The sequence below is a fragment of the Mustela lutreola genome, chromosome 4 (assembly GCF_030435805.1).
Source record: "Mustela lutreola isolate mMusLut2 chromosome 4, mMusLut2.pri, whole genome shotgun sequence".
In the NCBI taxonomy this organism is placed as follows: domain Eukaryota; kingdom Metazoa; phylum Chordata; class Mammalia; order Carnivora; family Mustelidae; genus Mustela; species Mustela lutreola.
In genome coordinates this window covers 92,141,016-92,151,433 of record NC_081293.1, presented here as the reverse complement: position 1 = coordinate 92,151,433, position 10,418 = coordinate 92,141,016, and the positions used below count along the sequence as shown (strand labels likewise).

The 10,418-nt window shown below is 45.4% G+C and overlaps 1 pseudogene; it reads right to left on the bottom strand.

Annotated features, from left to right (window-relative positions):
* Positions 1–8,234: 8,234 nt before the first annotated feature.
* On the bottom strand, positions 8,235–8,351 carry LOC131830954 (U6 spliceosomal RNA; annotated as a pseudogene).
* Positions 8,352–10,418: the final 2,067 nt, after the last annotated feature.

Below are 10,418 nucleotides of genomic sequence, written 5' to 3'. Positions count from 1 at the left end.
TCTCTCCGTAGCAGCCAGGCTTCCGTCTCTCTGCACAGGGAGCGGGAGACACTTGTATTGCCACCGGCCGCTGTGCCTGCCAGGGTCGGCTCTCCTGCTTCGCAACCGTTTCCAGACCAGAAGGCCAACGGCTCCTGCTCTTCTCCCTGGGCAGCGTGCTGCACCTTCCACAGACATGCTCCTGGGGAGCGCAGTGAAAGACGTGTCCCTTTCCTTAAGGCTCTTTCCACAGGTGCAAGCGAGCTTCTCTCTCAGGCAGAGGGGTGCTAGGGCAAAGAGGATTTCGCTCCATGCGGGTATCTTCCACCATGCTGTGGAGACTAGCTCAAGCATTCATCTGCAGCATCACACACATCCGATCTGATTTCCCAACGAATGCTGTGCCTTCCCAGAGTTGATGCCCGGGCAAAGAGGCTTTCGCTCTATGCCGGTATCTCCCACCGCGAGACTAGGCTCAGGCAAGCAGCAGAAGAGCCCGCAGAACCGACTCTGATTTCCCAGCGACTGCTATGCTTTCCCAGAGGTTTTCAGCTTGGCGCGAACCGCACTTCGCTGCTGCTTCCTCAGCAAGGCTTTGGTCGTTCGCTCTGTCGCGGCAGGCAAGAAAAGCCGCGGGAGAGCTGGTGCCCCTTGGGCCTTGCTTTCTGGGCTCCCAGTTTGCGCCCGGGGTTCACCTTGCTAAGCCAATCTAAGCACACACAGTCACAACCCTGCAGCAGCGTGCGTGGCCTAGCATGGCACTCTATGCCTATGACCCTGTCCTGGGGTAGGTAAGGCTTTGCTTTTTGTTCCGGCACTCAGGCAGACTCAGGGTCTAGGCCAGTGCCTTCACCACAGGAGAGAGGAGGCGACAGGATCCCTGGACACGGCCCGTGCACTGGGATGGGGAACTGTGGGGGATAGTCTCTACTCCATCCTCAGGACCAGAGGCACAGGACAGGCCTGCCTTCTGCCCAGACTCCTTCCTCAGAGCGGAGCACACGCCCCTGCCCTAGTCATTCCCTCATGTCTCCTTAGCAGCCAGGCTTCCATCTCTCCGCACAGGGAGCGGGTGACACTTGTCTTGCTACCGGCCTGCTGTTCATGCCATGACAGGCTATCCTGTTCCCGAGCGTTTCCCGACCCCAAGGCCAAGGGCTCCTTCTCTCCTCCGGGGCAGCGTGCTGCGCCTTCCCCACACTTGCTCCTGGGCTACGCGGTGACAGACGTGTGCAACCACGCTTCTCCCTCATGCAGAGGGGTGCAAGGGCAAAGAGTATTTCGCTCCATGCGGTTTTCTTCCACCGTGCTGTGGAGACTAGCTCAGGCAAGCAGCAGCAGCATCCCCATATTTAACTCTTATTTCCCAACGAACGCTGTGCTTTCCCAGGGCAGATGACAAGGTAAAGAGACTTTCGCTGTATGTGGTTTCTCCCACCGTAAGACAGGACTCAGGCAAGCAGCAGCAGCCTGCAGAACATTTCTCAGCGAATGCTATGCTTTCGCAGAGGCTTTGGCTTGGAGAGAACAGCACTTCGCCCCTGTTTGCTCAGCAAGGCTTCAGTCGCGTCAGGGAAGAAGAGCTGCAGGAGAGCTGGTGCCTCTTGGGCCTTGCTTTCCCGGGCTCCATGTTCGCGTCCTGGGTTCACCCTGCCAGGCGAACTAAGACACAGCCACAACTCTGCAGCAACGTGCGTGGCCTAGGATGGCACTCTATGCACACTACCATCTCCCGGTGTAGGCAACGCTTGGCCTTTGGCACTGGACCTCAGGTGGACTCGCGGACTAGGTCAGTGCCTTCCTCACAGGAGAAGAGAGGCGACAGGATCCCGTACACTGCCCGTTACTGGAATGGGGAGCTTTGGGGGATTGTTGTCACTCCTTTCCGGCACACCCCCTGCCACCGACAACGCTGTCACATCCTGGAGGAAGATGGCATCTGACTGCCCGTTTCTCGAGCGAGCTTTTTCTGCGAGTTCAGGGTATGGTGCCTGGTAGCAAGCCCAAGTCTGCCCTCCGGACAGTTGTCCAAGGAGATGCTGTGCCCTTGGGACCAGACGCACAGGACAGGCCTGCCTTCTTCCCAGACTCCTTCCTCAGAGTGGACCACGCGTCCCTTCCCTAGTCGTCCCTTCATGTCTCCTTAGCAGCCAGGCTTCGTCTCTCCGCACAGGGGGCGGATGACATTTGTCTTGCGACCGGCCTGCTGTTCCTGCAAGGACAGGCTCTCCTGCTTCCCGACCGTTTCCCGACCACAAGGCCAACGGCTCCTTCTCTTCTCTGGGGGCGGCGTGCTGCGCCTTCCCCAGACTTGCTCCTGTGGAGCTCGGTGACAGACGTGTCCCTTTCCTTAAGGGCCTTTCAGATGTGCAACGATATTTCTTTATTAGGCAAAGGGGTGCTAGGGCAAAGAGGATTTCGCTCCATGCGGGTATCTTCCACCATGCTGCGGAGACTAGCTCAGGCATTCAGCTGCAGCATCACACACATCTGATTCTGATTTCCCAACGAATGCTGTGCTTTCCCAGAGGAGATGCCAGGGCAAAGAGGCTTTCGCTGTATGCGGGTTTCTCCCACCGCGAGACTGGGCACAGGCAAGCAGCAGAAGAGCCCGCAGAACCGACTCTGATTTCTCAGCAAATGCTGTGCTTTCGCAGAGGCTTTGGCTTGAAGCGAACAGCACTTCGCCGCTGCCTCTTCAGCAAGGCTTCAGTCATGTCAGGGAAGAAGTGCTGCGAGAGAGCTGGTGCCTCTTGGAGCCTTGCTATCGCGGGCTCCAAGTTCACATCCTGGGTTCATCCTGCCAAGCTGAAATAAGCAGACACAGCCTCGACCCTGCAGCAGCGTGCGTGGCCTAGGATGGCACTCTGCTCACAATGCCATCTCTCAGCGTAGGCACGGCCGGCCCTTTTGCTCTGGCATTCAGGTGGACAGGGGACTAGGCCAGTGCCGTCCCCATCCTTGAGGAGACGCGAGAGGATCACTGCACACCGCCCGTGTCCTGGGATGGGGAGTAATGGGTAACTGTCCCTGTTTCCCCGGGACACCCCCTACCTCCGCCAATGCTGCCACATCCTGGAGGAAGACGGCATCTGATTGCCCGTTCCTCCAGGAGGTGTTTCTGCGAGTTCAGGGCCGGGAGCTTGGTGGCAAGCCCACGTCTGCCCTCTGGACAGGTGGCCAAGGAGATGCTTTCCACTTGGGACCAGAGGCACAGGAAAGGCCTTCCTTCTGCCCAGACTCCTTCCTCAGATTGGAGCACGTTCCCCGGCCCAATCGTCCCCTCATGTCTCCTTAGCAGCCAGGCTTCGTCTCTCTGCACAGGGAGTGGGTGACACTTGTCTTGCCACTGGCCCGCTGTTCCTACCAGGGCCGGCTCTCCAGCTTCGCGACCGTTTCCCGACCACAAGGCCAATGACTCCTTCTCTTCTCCTGGGGCAGCTTGCTGCACTTTCCCCAGACAGGCTCCTGAGGAGCCCAGTGACAGACATGTCCCTTTCCTTAAGGCTCTTTCCACAGGCGCAACCACGGTTCTCTCTCAGGGAGTGGGGATGCCCAGGCAAAGAGGATTTCGCTCCATGCAGGTTTATTACACCGTGCTGTGGAGTCTTGCTCAGGCAAGCAGCAGCAGCATCCCACAGACCCGACTCTGATTTCCCAAAGAATGCTGTGCTTTCCCAGAGGAGATGCCCAGGCAAAGAGCCTTTCGCTGTATGAGGGTTTCTCCCGCTGTGCTGCGAATACTAGGCTAAGGCAAGCAGCAACAGCTGCTCACAGAACCAACTCTGATTTCCCAGCGACTGCTATGCTTTCGCACAGGTTTTCAGCTTGGCGCGTACGACACTTCGCTGCTGCTTCCTCAGCAAGGCTTTGGGTGTTCGCTCTGTCGCATCAGGGAAGAAGAGCTGCGGGAGAGCTGGTCCCTCTTCGGCCTTGCTTTCCCGGGCTCCATGTTGGCGCTCTGGGTTTACCCTGCCAGGCCGAACTAAGCAGACACAGTCACAACCCTGCAGCAACGTGCATGGCCTAGGATGGCACTCAATGCACACTACATTCTCCCGGTGTAGGCAACGCTTGGCCTTTTGCACTGGCCCTCAGGCGGACTCACGGACAAGGCCAGTGCCTTCCCCACAGGAGAGGAGAGGCGACAGGATCCCTGAACACCGCCCGTTCACTGGAATGGGGAGCTTTGGGGGATTGTCCCCACTCCTTCCCCGGCAAACCCCCTGCCACCGAAAACGCTGTCACATCTTGGAGTAAGATGGCATCTGACTGCCCATTTCTCGAGGGAGCTATTTCTGCGAGTTCCGGGTATTGCACCTGGTAGCTAGCCCAAGTCTGCCCTACGGACAGGTGGTCAAGGAGATGCTGTCCCCTTGGGACCAGAGGCACAGGAAAGGCCTGCCTTCTGCCCAGACTCCTTCCTCAGAGTGGAGCATGCATCCCTGCCCTAGTCATCCCCTCACGTCTCCTTAGGAACCAGGCTTTGTCTCTCCGCACAGGGAGCGGGGGACACTTGTCTTGCCACTGGCCTGCTGTTCCTGCCACTGCAGGCTATTCTGCTTCCCAACCTTTCCCGACCACAAGGCCAACAGCTCCTTCTCTCCTCCTGGGGTGGCGTGCTGCGTCTTCCCCAGACATGCTCCTGGGGAGCGCAGTGACAGACGTGTGCAACCACGCTTCTCTCTCAGATCTCAAATACACAACATAAACCTACACCTAAAGGAGATGGAGAAAGAACAAGAGAGCCTAAACCCAGCAGAAGAGGAATAATAAAGATCAGAGCAGAAATCAATGAAATAGAAACAAATAAACAAAGAAAAACCACAAAAACCCAACAACAACAACAAAAAACAATTGAACAAATCAACGAAACTAGGAGCTGGTTCTTTGAAATAATTTATAAGATTGATAAACCCCTTTCCAGACTTATCAAAAAGAAAAGAGAAAGAACCCAAATAAATAAATTCATGAATGAAAGAGGAGAGATCACAACTAACAAACACCAAAGAAATACAAACAATTATAGGAACATACTATGAGCAACTCTACGCCAACAAATTCAACAATCTGGAAGAAATGGATACATTCCTAGAGACATATAATCTACCACAACTGAACCAGGAAGAAATAGGAAACCTGAAGAGACCCATAACCAGTACAGAGATTGAAACAGTCATCAAAAATCTCCAAACAAACAAAAGCCCCGGGCCAGATGCTTCCCAGGGGAATTCTACCAAACATTTACAGAAGAATTAATTCCTATTCTCACGATACTGTTCCAAAAAAATAGAAATGGAAGGAAAACTTCCAAACTCTTTTTTTTCTGAGGCCAGCATCATCTTGATCCCAAAACCAGACAAGGATACCATCAAAAAAGAGAACTACAAACCAATGTCCTTGATGAACACAGATGCGAAAATTCTCACCAAAATACTAGCCAATAAGATTCAACAGTACATTAAAAGGATTATTCACCACGACCAAGTGGGATTTATTCCAGGGCTACAAGGTTGGTTCAACATCTGCAAATCAATCAATGTGATACAACACATTAATAAAAGAAAGAACAAAAACCATATGATACTCTCCATAGATGCTGAAAAAGCATTTGGCAAAGTGCAGTGTCCCTTCCTGATTAAAACTCTTCAAAGTGTAGGGATAGAGGGCACATATTATTAATATTATCAAAGCCATCTATGAAAAACCCACTGCAAATATCATTCTCAATGGAGAAAAACTGAATACTTTTCCGCTGAGGTCAGGAACATAGCAGGGATGTCCGTTATCACCACTGCTATTCAACATCGTACTAGAAGTCCTAGCCTCAGCAATCAGACAACAAAAAGAAATTAAGGGCATCCAAACTTTGCCAAATTGGCAAAAGAGAAGTCAAACTATCCCTGTTTGCAGACGATATGACACTGTATGTGGAAAGCTTAAAGGACTCCACTCCAAATCTGCTCTAACTTGTATAGGAATTCTGTGAATTGTCAGGATATAAAATCAATGCACAGAAATTGGTTGCATTTCTTTTATACCAACAAGACTGAAGAAATAGAAATTAAGGAGTGAATCCCATTTACAATTGCACCCAAAACCCTAAGATACCTAGGAATAAACCTAACCAAAGAGACAAAGAATCTATACTCAGAAAACTGTAAAGTACTCATGAAAGAAATTGAAGAAGACACAAAGAAATGGAAAAATGTTCCATGCTCCTGTATTGGAAGAACAAATATTGTGAAAATGTCTATGCTACCTAAAGCAATCTACACATTTAATGCAATCCCTATCAAAATCCCATCCATTTTTTTCAAAGAAATGGGACAAATCATCCTAAAATATATATGGAACCAGAAAATACCTTGAATAGCCAGAGGAATATTGAAAAAGAAAGCCAAAGTTGTTGGCATCACAATTCCAAACTTCAAGCTCTATTACAAAACTGTCATCATCAAGATAGTAGGGAACAGTCCCCAAAACAGACATAGATCAATGGAAAAGAATAGAGAGCCCAGAAATACACCCTCAACTCTATGGTCAACTAATCTTCAACAAAGCAGGAAGGAATGTCCTATGGAAATGAGACAGCCTCTTTAACAAATGGTGTTGGGAAAATTGAACAGCCACATGCAGAAAAATGAAGTTGGACCTTTTCCTTACCCCATACATGAAAATAGACTGGAAATGGATGAAGAAGCATAATGTGAGAAAGGAATCCATCAAAATCCTTGAGGAGAGAACAGGTAGCAACCTCTTTGACCTCAGCAGCAGCAACTTCTTCCTAGGAACATCGCCAAAGGCAAGGGAAGCAAGGGCAAGAATGAACTATTGGGATTTCATCAGATCAAAAAGCTTTTGCACAGCAAAGGAAACAGTTAACAAAGCCAAAAGATGACTGTCAGAAGTTATCTGGGAGAAGATCTTTGCAAATGACATACCAGATAAAGGGCCAGTATCTATCCAAAATCTATAAAGAGCTTATCAAACTCAACACCCTAAGAACAAATAATCCAATGAAGAAATGGGCAGAGGACATGAACAGACATTTCTGCAAAGAATACATCCAAATGGCCAACAGACACATGAAAAAATGCTCCACATCACTCGGCATCAGGGAAATACAAATCAAAACCAGAATGAGATACCACCTCACACCTTTCAGAATGGCTAAAATGAACAAGTCAGTCAATGACAGATGCTGGCGAGGATGTGGAGAAAGGGCAACCCTCCTACACTGTACGTGGGAATGCAAGCTGGTGCAACCACTCTGGAAAACAGCGTGGAGGTGCCTCAAAAAGCTGAAAATAGAACTAGCCTATGACCCAGTGATTGTAGTACTGGGTATATACCCTCAAGATACAAACGTGGCATTCTGAAGGGGCACATGCACCCAAATGTTTATAGCAGCAATGTCCACAATAGTTAAACTATGGAAAGAACCTAAATGTCCTTCAACAGATGAATCAATAAATAAGATGTGGTATATATGTACAATGGGATACTATGCAGCCATCAAAAGAAATGAAATCCTGCTATTTGTGATGACGTGGATGGAACTAGAGGGTATTATGCTTGGCAAAATAAATCAATCTGAGAAAGACAACTATCATATGATCTCCCTGATATGATGAAGTGGAGATGCAACATAGGCAGTTTCGGGCGTATGAAAAGAAAAATAAAAGAAGATGGGATTGGGAGGGAGACAAACCATAAAAGACTGAATCTCACAAAAGAGACTGAGGGTTGCTGGGGGGAGGGGTGTTGGGAGAGGATGGTGGGGGTATTGACATTGGGGAGGGCAGGTGCTATGGTGAGTGATGGTGAGTGCTGTGAAATGTGTAAACCTGGTGATTCACAGACCTGTACCCCTAGGGATAAAAACACATTATATGTTTATAAAAATTTTTTAAAAATAATTTAAAAAATCCATTAAAGAAAAAACACATATTGCAAGCCCAGAGCTAATCTCATATTCAATCAAAAAAGTTTGAAAGTTTTCCCCTTAAAGATCAGAAAAAAGACAAGTGTGTCCACTTTCACTACTCTCATTTGACATAGTACTGGATGTCCTAGCCAGAGAAACAAGGAACACAAAGAAATAAAAGACTCAAAAAAAAAAAGGAAGAAGTAAAATTTTCTTTTTTTGGATAACATGAACTTACATGTAAAAAAATCCTAAAAAATTCATAAAAATTTTGAATAAACAAATTTAGGAAAGATGCCAAATACAAGATAAATATATAAAAGACAAGAATTTTGTTTTGTTTCGTTTTTTTAATAGTTTTTCATGTCATCCTTGCTCAGTGATCATGCTAATCTTCTCTGCATCATTCCAATTTTAGTATATGTGCTGCCAAAGTAAGCACAAGACAGGAGCATTTTAACACTCTAATGATGAACTATCTGAAAAAATAAAGAAAACAATCTAATTCACACTAGCATCATTCACACTTAGGATAAGATTTAACTAAGATGATGAAAGATCTGTACCCCATAATCTATGACATTGATAAAGAAATTGAAGGAGACACAAATGGAAAGATAGCTCATATTTATGAATGGTAAGAATTAACATTGTTAAAATGTCCATACTACCGAAAACCATCTGTAAATTCAATTCCTATCATAAATCCAATGTTAGGGGCACATGGGTGGCTCAGTGGGTTAAGCCGCTGCCTTCGGCTCAGGTCATGATCCCAGGATCCTTGGATCGAGCCCCGCATCAGCCTCTCTGCTCAGCAGGAAGCTGCTACCTCTTCTCTCTCTGCCTGCCTCTCTGCCTGCTTGTCATCTCTCTCTGTGAAATAAATAAATAAATAATCTTTTAAAAAATCCAATATTGTGTTTTTACAGAAGTAAGTAAAGAATCCTAAAATTTATATGAGACCATAAAAGACAACAAATAATCAAAGCAGTTCTGAGAAAGAATGAAGAAGCGAAATTACACTTCTTGATTTGAAACTATACTACAAAGCCCTCATACTCAAAACAATAAAGTATACTGGCATAAAAACAGACCCATAAACAAGTAGAACAGAATTGAGAGTCCAGAAATAAATCCTTTCATACAGTCTCCTAATATTTGACAGGGGCCAACATATATAATGGGTAAAGATAGTCTGTTCAATAAATGATATTTAAAACTGAATAGTCACATAAACCAGCATGAAACTGGAACCTTATATCACTCATAAATCTTAACTTGAAATAGATTAAAGACTTAAATGTGATGCATGAAACTAAATTTCCTAAAGGAAAACATAGGAAAAATTCTCCTTGACATTGGTCTTGCCAATAGTTTTTGGATACCAGACCAAAAACACAAGCAAAAAAAGCAAAAATAAATAATTTATTTATTACATCAAACTAAAGTTTCTGCATTGCCAAAAAAAAAGGGAATGAAAACACAATCCACAGAATGGAAGAAAATACTTACAAATCTTATATCTCAAATGAGGTTAATAACCAACAGATACAAAAAGAAAAAAATATATAATTAAAAAAATAGCAAAAGGATCTCAATAGACTTTTTTTCAAAAAAGTTATATAAATGACCAACAGGAGCATTAAAAAGTGCTCAACGTAAAAAATTCAGGGCAAAGTCATTATGTTGTTGTTTTTTGTTTACCTCTGAAAAATACAGCAAGATATTACTACCTATTAGAATATATACTACCAAAAAATTAAAACTAACAAATTTTGGTAAATATTGGGGAAATGGGGAACTTATGCACTGTGATAGGGATATAAATTTGTATGGAAAACAGTATGGAGACTATTCATATTATTAAAAGTAAAATTACCATATGATTCAGTAATCCCACTTCTAGGTATATATCTAAAGGAAACGAAGTCACTATTCGAAGACATATCTGCACTCTTATGTTCATTATAAAATTATTAACTCTAAGCAAGAGATGGAAATAACTTCAGTATCCATTAATGGATGAATGAATAAAATAAGTATGGTAAATATATACTATGGAATACTACTTAACCATGAAAAATTAATAAATACTGCCATTTACAATACCATGGATGGATCTTGAAGGTATTATACTAAGTGAAATATTTCAAAGATTTTATATATTCTTTAATTTATGTATTGCGATATCCCTTACATACAGAATCTGAAGAAAAAGCAAACTAATGGAAACTTAGAGTTGAGTTGACAAGGGGTGAACCTGGGGTGTAATAAGGTGGTCAAAGGGCACAAACTTGCAACTATAATAGGAAAAAGTTCTGGAGATCTAATGTACAGCATGATGATCATAGTTAATAATATATACATACTTTTTTAAATTGTGCTTCCCTTTATTAAATTTTGCATATATCACATTCTTACAAGTTGAAAGTTTATAGCAATCTTGTATAAAAGAGGTCTGCTGCCACCATTTTTCTAACAACATTTGTTCATTTTGTGTCTCTCTGTC